The sequence below is a fragment of the Thermobia domestica genome, chromosome 3 (genome assembly GCF_964235325.1).
Source record: "Thermobia domestica chromosome 3, izTheDome1.hap1.1, whole genome shotgun sequence".
Lineage (NCBI taxonomy): Eukaryota > Metazoa > Arthropoda > Insecta > Zygentoma > Lepismatidae > Thermobia > Thermobia domestica.
In genome coordinates, this window is record NC_137456.1 from 135543438 (window position 1) to 135556743 (window position 13306).

Below are 13306 nucleotides of genomic sequence, written 5' to 3' on the forward strand. Positions count from 1 at the left end.
CATGTGTATATTTAGAGCTGTATGGACTTGAATCTAAGAGCAGTTATTCGAAATTATAAAACCAGATTATTGTAACTATTTATTCTTGCCAATCAATAAATAATTACACAATAACAAATATTAACCTTTTGAAAAAGGTAGCAAGAATATCTGTTTAACAGAGGACATTCGAAATAATGAAGTTTGCACTTACAATCAGTCCAGAGCTGAATGACACGAATTGTATTTCTTCATTTTTCTTTATGCAAAAGTCAAACTTTAGTTAGAAATAAAATTTTGCATTCGAATTTCTATTCAGCAATCAATAAATATATATATAGTTAATATCAAAGTCATTGTTATTCCGAATATTTGCTTATGTTGCAGTATTTCAAGTATATATTTTATGTGATTATGCTGTTACATTATTATAGCACAAGATTCTTGTCTAAATTCTCAAAATTTCAGCACTCTTCATTAGTACACGTTAAATCATGATAAATCAAGGAAAGAAAAAAAAACACAGACATACCAGTGGTCCATTCTCTCTACTTCTTTACAAAATTATTATTATATTGACGTTCGTTCGGTTTAACCGATAACTACTCCTGTCATTCATATTTTGAATATAACAACAGACATAAGCACGTACCACTACTATTATACTTTCAATTCGAATGTAAGTAAGTAGCATATACTAATCTACTCTTGCCTATGCATCAATTAAGCAACACATCTACTATTACCAGCACTACTATTAATGGAGCAAAGATGAAATATTTACAAATGATCAAAAAAAAAGAAAAGAAAAGAAAAGAAAAGAAAAGAAAAAGAAAGAAAAACCTACATCTATGTGACAGGGTCTACATATCGTCGATGATACCAGAACGTCATTCTCAAAACTTTTAACATTTCAGGTTCACAATTCGTTATCAGAAGTGATGGATCCACATAACGAACAACAGTCTATCTAGTTTTGGTTGAAGAGTGGCAAGTTGAGTTACATTAGATTAACCTATATTAACCTATGACACGACAAATATGCGTTAATACGATCGAAATAAAATTCACGACAAATTAATCTAACCCACGAAATATGTGAGTAACCGAATTGACCTAACCTAACACAAGACACAATTTACAGTATTATAACCAAATAGAAGCACTCAGAATTACTGTTTGAATATTACCCTGGATCGACTTAACCTATTACAATACACATAAGCACGTAAGAATTAAATTAATGCCGCATATGAGTTGGTTATCCCCTATTCAAAACATATTCCGTAACACGAATAGAAAATTTTATACCAAACTAACATATTCATAGGCATGGTCAGGGTAAAACTGTACCTAAACTACAACGAAACAAAACATATTCGATGACATGGTCAAAGTAAAATTATACCTAAACTACAGTGAGATAAAACATATTCATAGGTACGGTCAAAGTAAAATTCTACTAAGTCAGCCTAATCTACGACATAATAAAAACACACACTTTCACAAGACAATTTTATCAAATAGACGTATTAAAAGTAGCACGTTTAATAATTCGATCACATTTCGATTTTATCAAATATATTTAGGAGTGGACAAAATGTGGTGAGCTATGAAGACGCGTGACGCACCCTTACTTATTTGCACATATTGGTTGCGAAGATTTTCATTCCATAAGTTACCATACTGTCTAGAATTAGAAAGGAAATTTTGATATTACCAGTTCTCCAAAGCTTTTCGCTAGAAATTTACACAAACTGGCTCCCTCAATCTTGGATCACGTAGGAGAGGCTATGATTCGTCCAACCTGCGAATTGAAACATCGAATTCCCTTTCTTCAGGCCACCAGTTCGAAGTTCTATGATTTATAAAAAGTAGCTCTCGTAGTCCGAAGCAACGGATTTCGACAACTACACCTCTTGCCCCATTACTTTATAATTATAGTAATGGCGGAGGTGATATTCGGTGGCCTTCTGCCGAAAGAAGATTATCTACTAATTTTAAGTCAGGCTCCTCTCTTCTTTCCAAAACAATAAACTAGGTTGAGTCTAAACAATAATTTCACCACTGTTATAATGCGAAATAAACGTTTTGTTACGAAATTTCTAACATTTTTGGAGCACTAACACGGCCACCGTCTAACCACACTAGTACATAAGAATTAACTGCGTCTTCCCTCTCTCGGAACCAGGCCTCGATAAACGCGTTTTCAATATCATATACTCGACTATAAACTAAAACAGTTTTATAACAATTATCGCAGTACAGGAACCTAGCCGCCTAAGCAGTAATTTCAATTTAATTTTCTAATTACTGAAAATAACGTATAACATAAAATTTAGAACTCACCTACTTTCTCCTTGTCGATGTTGACTTGTTGCCGGAGCAACAAGAAATTTCATCAACCTCTTAGACGCTATTTTACAAAAACCAGCATTACGTATGCACCAAATAGCAATTCAAACGCTCTCTTGCTGTAATAGCAAGAACTACCCCTCTACTAATAACAAAAGAATGGCACATACTGTAACGAAGCGGAAGTTTTCACTGAAAGCAGAAGTTGTATTTCATTTTTCATCGTTTTCCGAATTAGGTTGATAAACAAGGTAATATAAATTTTAAATAATTAGGTTTAATTAGAAATTAAGCTTGTTTTAAGAATATCGTATATGATAGGAATAAAAACTCTTACGCATCACGCCGTAACTTGAACTAAATCTATAGTAACCGACTTTAGAGAAATATTCGCTTTTGGATTAAAATTTTTGGTATGTGTTTCATATCATAAATTAGGTTGAATAGATATATCGCATCTGTACCAATATTACGGACATGCCTCCATACCAGCAACAAAGAAAACGAATTATAATTACCAAAGAATATGACAGACATAAAACAAGAATAATAGAACAACATGACTGGTACAGTAGCACTATACGGGGACCAACATTATCATCAACAGCACCAATGTAAACAACCGGTAAAAACGGGTTGTTACACGACCCGTGACCCGACCCGATCCGACTCGGATTGGGTCAGCTCGGGTCGGGTCGGGTCAGCTCGGGTCAACTCGGGTCGGGTTGTCGGGTCAGGTTACTCGGGTCGGGTTGTCGGGTCAGCTCAGGTCGAGTTGTCGGGTCGGGTCAACCGGGTCAGCTCGGGTCGGGTTGTCGGGTCAGGTCAATCAGGTCGGATCACGGTTCGGGTGAGTCGGGTCGGCTCGGCTCATCGGGTCGGGTCAGTCAATTCGGGTCACGGGTCGGGTCGGGTCGGTCTTCAACCCGACCCGACCCGACCCGTTGAGAGCACTAAACAATTAATAAATAAAGACGATTTCAGTTCAAACGTTTTGAAACCATAAAAGTTAGTATTCAAAAATATATTAAAGAAAATCAATAGAATACCATCTCTTCATTAATTCTGATATTCTAACAAACACCATTTCACTTGAAGATATGTCCATTAGTCCACTTGGATTCTACTGAAAGGTATAACATCAAACTCATAGCTCTGATTGTTGAGTGCTATCTCCCCACTTCTACTAGTTATAGAGTGCATGATGTGATGAACACTCTCGATTGAAGAACAACCCGATGAGCATTGAGGCAATTTCAAACAAATTCAAAATGCTTTAATGCATTCCTAATTGTCAATCTTAATTCAGAAATCTAGGAAGGTTTTTATAGTAACCGATGGAAATACCAGAGATTACAGTGTAAAAACTCTGTTGGCTTTCTCTTAAAATGTCTCCTACTTTTCACAGTAACCATTCAGCTTAAAACAACTTCCAAACAAGGTGTAATTCTCTATTATCTTTCTCGTACGGAAATAAGTTAATACGTATGATGTTGATACAAGAATTTTCTTTCTGGCATATAAAGCAAAGATTGTAACGACAGTAATTTCTGGTTTAATAATTTGATGTGTAGTAACACTTGTTACAGATGATATATCAGCTTGAGAGTTTATGCTGTAATCGTTGTAGGAAGACAGTCCTTATTTGTGTTTGAAGACTCGGTTGATCTCGAGTGTGTTTTAACTGCTAAGGTGTGCCGGATTAAACGTTGGTCAATTTTTGAACTATTATTATTTATTGTTTAACTTTATTGTGAGTATTGCCTGATTAGTTTTCTGTTTGAAGAGAGAATTGAATTAATTCACTCATAATATATTTAGACCAAACTAACAGTAGTAGTTCTTAACTCTCACAGAAAATAATAAATATTTTATGAAAACAATTGTTCTTTTTCTTAAATGATCACATGTGTAGTACCTAGGGGATATAGGTGTGCGATTAACAGTGGCGCTTCGAAATTAGTAGTCTCTGAGTTTAAATTAAATATGACATATTTTGAGGACATTCTCTAGTCTCATTAGCAAAGTTCGGGATAAATTTATACATAGGCTTTGACCGACTTAATAACAATTCAGTTCTTTTCTTCTTCTTCTTGTTGTTGTTGTTTCTTGTATCTGATTTTTTTGGTCTCAAATTTAACTTAAATATTTTGTGATGTCCTTTCTTTCGCCATTCTGGATTGCCGCAGGTAACCTCATAATGAGTGTAAAACGCGCTCACTTCGGCGCATTTATTTAAACTAAACAATTCTGGCTATTTTAGCCACCCTTTTTAAAATATACTCAAAACTTTTAATTTACGATTTTAAAGTCTAAATTGTTTTAAGCGCAACGGTTATTTATCCAAATTTATAAATAAGTATTTTCCAGGAACTTGCAGCAGTGCCACTCCGAACAAGAAACCTCAGCGTATCTTACATACTATACTATTAAGTGAAAAAAATGCTTATATGTATATATATTATTATATCTAGCTTATATTATTATTCGTTTAAATTGAAATAAAGCATATCTCTGAAAATCTATAGCTTTTGGCGTTTATTATCTTCAGATGTATGATGCAGCTCATAACAACGAACTTAATTAGCAAATTTATTACAAAATTATGAATAATTTGTACCCAGGTCGAAGATTACAAGATTGCATTAAACAGATTTATTATGAGTCATGTTAACATAATTTATCTAAGTTTCCAGTCATGTAGCCAATCTGTTCAATAAAACGCCTTTCTTGCCTTCATTGCATGCTTATTCATTTATTTGTATGTTTATATTGTGACGATGTGCAGACTCTTTTTAAATATTTAGCTCGTTTTATTCCACCATAATATAGAGATCTGCTCACGCTAATTCTGTAGCGGATGTCACAAAGAAATATACTTGAATTACACCATGATTTTCATGGGAAAAGTGGTTTAATCTAGGGGAATGACAACATTATTTATAAAAAGTAAGTTTATTACATAACTAAAATGGTAATATATAACAACATTTGATTTAGTGATTCAACAAAAGTAATGGAATATCTGATAGTTCATTTGATAGATTGATACCTTAACTTATATATATATATATTGATTGACAGGCTAGAGATTGAAATATTAAGTTAGAAGAAACGGAAGATGAAATACAAGTATGTGACAACAGTTCGTAATCTTGAAAGTTTTATGGTAGGTATACAATTCATTTTGAAGTACCGCATGACATCTCTAAACTTGAATTTTATGATGCAACAAGAGATTATACATACCTTATGGTAGTATTCTTGTAACTCTTAGAAACTTTGACGATGATTCTGTCCGGTCACAACCGACGTCTCGAACCTCTGCACCTTTGCACCGGAACAAGTGATCAACCGTTTGAGACCTTGAGGTTCTTTTATATTATTCTCGAGGGTCACACCCAAGCCTCACATCCGTCAGTACATCCGTTTTATCATCTCCACAAATATGGAAACTTATTGCTCTTTTGCATTTTGATTGGCTCTTAGAGACTGCCGCACCCAAAATACGTGGCGTGACACACATGTACATACGTGTACTGTCACAGCCGGAAGAATTCAATAGCGTGATCTCTAGACTTATCTATAGATTCATATCTATATAACCAATTTCAACATATTAATGCGGTGTCACGTTGCCAAAATCATGATTATGTATCCTGTAGGATGACTATGAGTAACCTTTGACATGTAAACTTCCTACAAAATTGCGCAGCAAAAGCAACATTAGTCACCTTCAGAAGGGTTTACGTATTTCCTTTTTCTGTTGCTAGCCTGTAGCAAGTCAAGAGAGAAAAATGTCTTTTAAAATGCATATGAATCAAAATTATATTTTTCAATTCCTTCAATAAAGAGCAATGTAACCATATTTTTGAACTCAGCGTCACATTCCCACTGCTTCATAATTTTCGACCTCGAAAATCATCAAGATGCGAGCGGTGAAGCTGGAATACAGATATCCTTACTTTTCGAGTGACCCTCGTAAAAAAAAAAATTATATTGAAAAAAAAAAGTTTTCGCGAAGTGAAGAAAGCATAGGTTATGTATACTTATGAGTCTGTTGTCAGCATAGTCTCATTTCATCTTTTCTTAACAATAATACAGAGAACGTTTATAACAAAATGGTGTCTCTGTTCCTTCACATAACACAACTAAAATGGAAATACAGGTGATTATGAATGAGTTACATCAACTAACAAGAATATTTTAGTGATTATGAATGAGTAACATCAACTAACAAAATATTTTAGTTTGACACATCATATAACATTACCGATGTACTATATCAAAGTAAAGATGAACAACATTTCAATGTGCTAAAATTTGCAAGAAGTCACTTGAATGAAATATTACACTAAAGTTGAAAAGTCAATGACATATTGAACATGCTACATTAAGAGAAAAAGTGAATTTTCTCAATTATCATAAATGCTACGATTGCAAGAATGCAACAGGAGAACAACCTACATAATGTTCATTAACAACTAACAGTCCTCAGTTCTAAAGATTCATTATTTAAAAAAAATCTTGCATAAAAACCTTAATGACAAATATCCACATTTTATTGGAATTGTAATATATGCAAAAAGGACAGAGAATAAAGTAATGACAGAGAGTGAATTAGACTACTGGACAATAACAGAGAACCGTTCGGTTTATCATTCTAACGGTGATTTTGTAATGTTCAGCACACTATCTTAGGTTCAATTCAGTTTCTTTAGTACAGTAGATTCACTAATGGCAAATTCTGAACTTTAATGAAAGTAAGTATTAATATACAGTTACGTACGTTAAATACTACAATCTAGTGAGATGTGTCCCATCTCATACTCAACGAAATAGGGTTCCATTAGAAATTTAACGCTACACAAGTAAGAAGTAGTATTGTTATAATTAGTAACAATGTAATATACTCAGGAGCAAAATAGTTTGCATTATTTCATTACATTACACACATATTTTAATTTCAATATTGTGCTTATGAAGTGATTGAATGAAATAAGAGAACATAAACCATTGATGAAGAGATTGGCACCTAAGATGAATGGAAAAGAAGATATGCCAATACATAAATTGTGGTAATTACATAGCAAGACAACCTTGTTTCGTTGTTTACAAAGATAAATGAATGATTACAATTTAGTCACCCCAAGTAATTGGTAATGAGTAATGAGTAAACGTCAACTATTAATGGGGTTTAAATAGAGATCTCTACGGTTACATAGCTCGTAGAGATTTGGTTACATAAGGATTCGAGATATCAACAAGGGTTGAATTACTATTATTGACTACCATTGATTTGTTAATTTATTATAATGAATTTCCAATATTTAAGTTCATGTAGATTCAAGGGGTAACTACCGTCAAACTGTTGATATTATGATCTTAAATTTTAATTTATCTCTTTACTATAGGTTATATTATTTTAAGCGTGACAAAACAAACAAATAATAGTTCAATATTGAATTTACTCGTAGCCGTTGCCTTGAGTCTACATGTCATGAATTTAAAATTTATTGGAACCCTGTTTCGTTTTAAGTAATCCTCCAAAATATTGAATAATCCTCTCTTTCCCTTCTCCTCTTTTGTGCGTTTTAAAAGTTTACAGGTGTATTCAAAAGGAGCGAGGAGGGAAAAGGATCCCTTGTTGTTTATTAGTCGGGGACTTCGGAGAATCGAACCAATACTTAGTTAGATTTGGAACCTCCACACCTAGTGGTTCTTGCTTCCGCTAGAGGTTGTGGGCGTTTATCAGGTATACCGAATTTAGCCAATTAGAGAATTTTAATCATTCACATTTTACTAACTTCTCGCTGGCATTAAAGTATATTGCCACAGGCGATTATTCGCAATCTTAGATTAGGTAAAACCGCAGGCATTTCCTGTTTACTGTCTACAATTTGCATAGACAGGAAGCGTGTGCCAATTCAGCTAGGAAAACGTTTACAAAATTTCCAACTGAATAAGAAGTAATGCTATATTTCTTTTTGTTTTTACTGTTGGAACCCACAAGAATCAGGGGCTTAATTGTGAGTGTTATTGAGTGTTCATAATTCACAAATAAAGTGTCGAGTTGGATACTCCTTATTCGAGTTAATGTTCTAAGGATGACACCATACATCATATAAGGAAAGTAATAGGTGTCTCAATTCTTTTTGGTCTATTAATTATTTCCAATAGCGGATGGGTGGATGCCGGATATTTTGTATTATGCAAAGCTTGTGACCACGTAGTCAAACGTTGGTAATTCGCGGATTGACATGCACATCGTAGTTACTCTTATTCTTGAGAGTCGCGAAGTGATCGTAGTGTTGGTGTTTGTGTGAGTGTTGTTTAAGTAAGAAATGCATATTGAATGCAAGTACAACAATTCTTACTAAAATATAAAAGTGCGTTTAATACTACGGGTAGTTCGGGACTTAAATCATTTTGGAAATATTATAATCGAGTCGGCGTGATTTACTTCAGCATCCTACCTATGGATTACCATGGGAAAAGTGTCCAGTGGTAAGTAGAAACTTAGAAACTATATTCTGACATAGTATAATACTCTAACACTTGAATGTAATGCCACGTTTTGAATTAATTACACCACTATACACCATTAAAGACAATTACTTCCTGAAGTTGTAGTCTGATGTCCGAAGTACAGTAAGGATTTCCAAATTATTTCCAATTTTACAAATTACAAATTTTACTCTTCTTAGGCATTCTTCCATTTTTCAAGGAACAGAACTCACACTCAGAAGTCAATTAGATCCATGAAAATAGAATAGAACACGATTAATTTATAATTTACCATTTTCAATTAAAAGATTTAAATAACTAATAAATAAATAATAAGGTAATTCTTCAGTTAACTAAAAGACTGATATGATACACCATAGTATAAGCAGAATTTCTTAACGCAATGTTGATAAAAATTTATATAGATATAGCAAGTAGTAAAAAAAATGAACTTATAGTAAGGAAACAAAATTAAAAGAAAAAAGTATTTGGAGCAAAGAAAATAAAATTCTTTGCAATAGTAAATGGTAGTTACAATGAGTAGAAAGTCTCACTAATACAAGGAGGGAGCGTATCCAATATTGGGCGCACAAGAAATACGCACATGAAGCTATGCAAGTAGTCACAATGGAAGTAGTGGTATTAGAAGAAGGTATTCAAATAATATTTGTTATAGGAAGTAATACTTGTTTTATACAATAATTGTTATAGGAAGAGTAATGAGGGATATTGTTATGTAACATGTATATTCTTCAATTAAATGTAACGAATTTAAGTAAGTGGGGATCGATGGTAATTTAGACGGGGAATCGAAAAGTGAATAGCTTATATATACTCATTAGTATTACTATTTAACTTAGATGACAGTACAAATCATATGTATTTTATCACTGTTATTATTATTATTATTATTAGTATTAGCATTATTAGTATTGCATGAAAACTTATGGGTAAGGTTGCTGCTATTCAACTTGACCTAATTCCAATAGTAGAACTAAGAGTGTGTGCTGATAACAGTTGAGTAAGGAAGTAGATAACTTACTTCCGGAATGCAGAAACTATGCAAAAGAACATTATTACATAATAGCAGATAATACTGTCATGAAGTAAGATCGTTGAGAAAAGAAACAATATTTGATTTAACAAATATGAAGTATATAACAATATTTTATTTAATAAATATGAAATACATAACAAAACATATACTTGATTGGAGAGGGAGACCTTTAAAAAGGGTACAGAACGTTGCAGGATCAGGCCGGAAATAGACCGGAAAAAAAGTAAAGGGGAAAGAAGTCGTCCTAGCTTCGTAACAGAATACTATACCTACATTCATGCCAATGAAAAAAATAAAGAGGGGGTACACAGGTATTTCGGGGCTACCTATAGTGCTTACGCAAACGGTGAATTGTGAATCGTCATCCATCTGCAATATTTGTAATACAATAATGTATGTAACTATAATACTTTATATAGAATATACTATAATGTTGCATTGCAATAATACAAACAAAACAAGACGTAATTACTTACGACCAATGGCAATTAATAGAGACTTTTATCTGTAAAAGGAAGCAAAACATGATTATACAAAATTAAGATTGTTGTCGCTCGTGTTCTTTTCTTGTCTTTGTTTTTGTTTTCAAATGACAACTACGTTCTCACTGCTTCATTATATAATGTTCTAGAGTAAAATAATACTAATATAATTATGGAATTGATTACTAATAGAATACTAATAATGAATTGCATCTGCTTATAAAGGTAGTAGGCTACTACTTGAATAAGATAGGTAGTCAGTGTATATGAAATTTATAACCTATATTTGCGCATATCATAAAAATGAGAGTTCCTAATATAACTAAGGAACAACTTATACTAAGCTAACGAAAACTAATAAGGGTACATACAATGCCATGCAATAATATTATATACATAATATTCTATTCCTTTATTGAATTTATACTGACTTCATTTACTTTTGAAGAACATAAGAACACTTAAAGCGAATAAGTACGCAAAAAAATCTTATTTCCTGTCGCATAAAATAGAAAAGAGAGAGAACAACTTAGCTAATCTCGCATAGTTGAGATAGAGACATATGGTATAATAAGGAAGTGCGTTTCTAATTTACAAGCAATTAATATTTACCGTTGTAACAGATAACATTAACATATTAATTCCAATATATAGTTCTATACTCTAACAACGGGTGTCTATAAATAACACATTGTCGAGTTGAGTCTGCACAGTAGGTGCACAGGCTAAATGATGACAATGATTTACGTATAGTAAATGTATATTGACATATACATACATTTATTTACAGCAAGCCTACTATATACATAGTGAAGACTATACTGTTGCCACTTGAATTAATCATAATTGAATTAAACATTCGCATTGCACTAGCTTTTGTGCACGGATGTCTTTTGAATAGTACTCTCGAATCATACATTCCAGATTCTGTTATAGATTGGTGGCGGGAAGTAATATCCCGTAATCGAAGGCAACTTAACCTAACTTATGAACTTATTCATGCTTCTTCATATATTCTAAATGAATATAATATATGTTTTGTGTTGTTTTGTTTTCGTGTGCATTGTTTTTCAGATTATGGATCGAATTCCTTCTAAAGATATGTCCTGCGTGAATTTTATTTACAAAATTCAAATTTGTCGAATTCTTGAAAGCGAGGGGAGGGGGTACCAATACGCACTTGAGATTTGGGCATTATTAGGAATTTCTACATTTTAAGTTCTACCTACATTATTGTTCTGTCTCTCCCTATTAAGGTGTCTTTTAGAATGTCGTCCCTCTATTATGCGGCTGACCTCTATTATTATAATAACCTCTTTTACCACGACCCTTATTATTATAGTATCATTGTTCTCCACGATTTATCAATACACTCTGTCGATTGATTTTAACTTTGGTTGACTACATTCCACATTATGGAGCTCCAAGGGAGCATCAGAGAGGGCACGTAAACCTGCTTGAACCTTAGCATATTCATACAATTTAAGTAGTCTCTTAACTTCATTTACACACGACCTGGCTCACGAGTAAAGATAATTTCCAAAGCACGGGGGTTCAAACCATTTTTAATATGTAATGTGTACTCATAATTAACTCTAGTTTGTTACATGCTCTTAGAACTGCATACTTAATTCGAAAACGTTCATTCCGTCTTGCCAATAAGGCAATGGTTTACTAAGCTCAGATGAGGTTGCGTGGGCAAAAGCCTATCTGGACCTACAAAGTACAAAGGCGTATCCTGTTTTTAATTATTATTCTCTCCTTGTATTAAAATATCCTTTTTTTAAAATTATATTCTCATCAATGCGATTTTCAATCCTTCTAACGGAAGTTTTACCTTTAGCAAATAAAAATAACTTTTGTTTCTCTAACCACTTCTCTTTTTTCTTTCTCTTGGTGTTTTTCTTTTTGTTTGTCTGTCTGTCTGTCTGGCCATCGGTCTGTCTGTCAACACCAGGAATATAATACCTACGCAAGGAATCAAGTTGGTTCCTTAGTTGTATATATATATATATATATATATATATATATATATATATATATTCTTATTATTCTCTTTTCTCTCCTTTTTTTTCGCAGGGTTTCCGACCATATATGGATTTAAAACCATTTTATACTTCTCTAAACTACTCTTTTCTCTATTTATTCTTCTATACATATAAATATTTGATTGGGTACCCATTTACTTACTTAATTATTTATTTAGGTATTAATATAACATTTCTTTCAGAAAGCCTGCATCAACATTGAATTTCACGTTAGAAGTTCCTACGCCTATCGCGATAACTTATTAAAATAACATTTTTAATTTGACTATGCAGTGTGGGATGATCTAACAAAATCGATCAGGTTTGGAACTAGAGAACTTAGATAATATAATTTCATTCGTTCAACATTAACTTTCTTTGGCTGATCTTCCTCGTTTACATTTAAGAAATAACCCCGGCTTAGTTGCCAAATTTCTAATGAAGACTAAATCATTTTCCTTTTACGTATGGGCTTCCCTACACTTATCTTTTTTTTTGCTTTTGTTTTTACTGCTGACTAATTAAGGTCTTTTGAGCTAGTTTTCTTATACGACTAAGATTCTTTTTCACGAGTTTCCCATACAGGGTTCGACATGGTGTCTCGACTTCGATACCTAATACAGCCTTTCTACCAAACACCAATTCAAAAGGAGAATAAGGATGGTGTTCGTGTCTCGCAGTATTATAAGCGTAACAAGCAGTTCTAACAAATAGAGGCCAACCTTCGGGAGAAGTAGACACATATTTCTTCAATTAGTTTGCCAAATTATGATCATATTTCTCGACTATGGTCTGCTATTCATCAAGGAATCTAGTAATAGATTCTTTAGGACTTCCTTTAAATTTCGGCAATTTCAATACCGGTACACTGGCTACTCGATCTCCATTTTCTTCTCTTG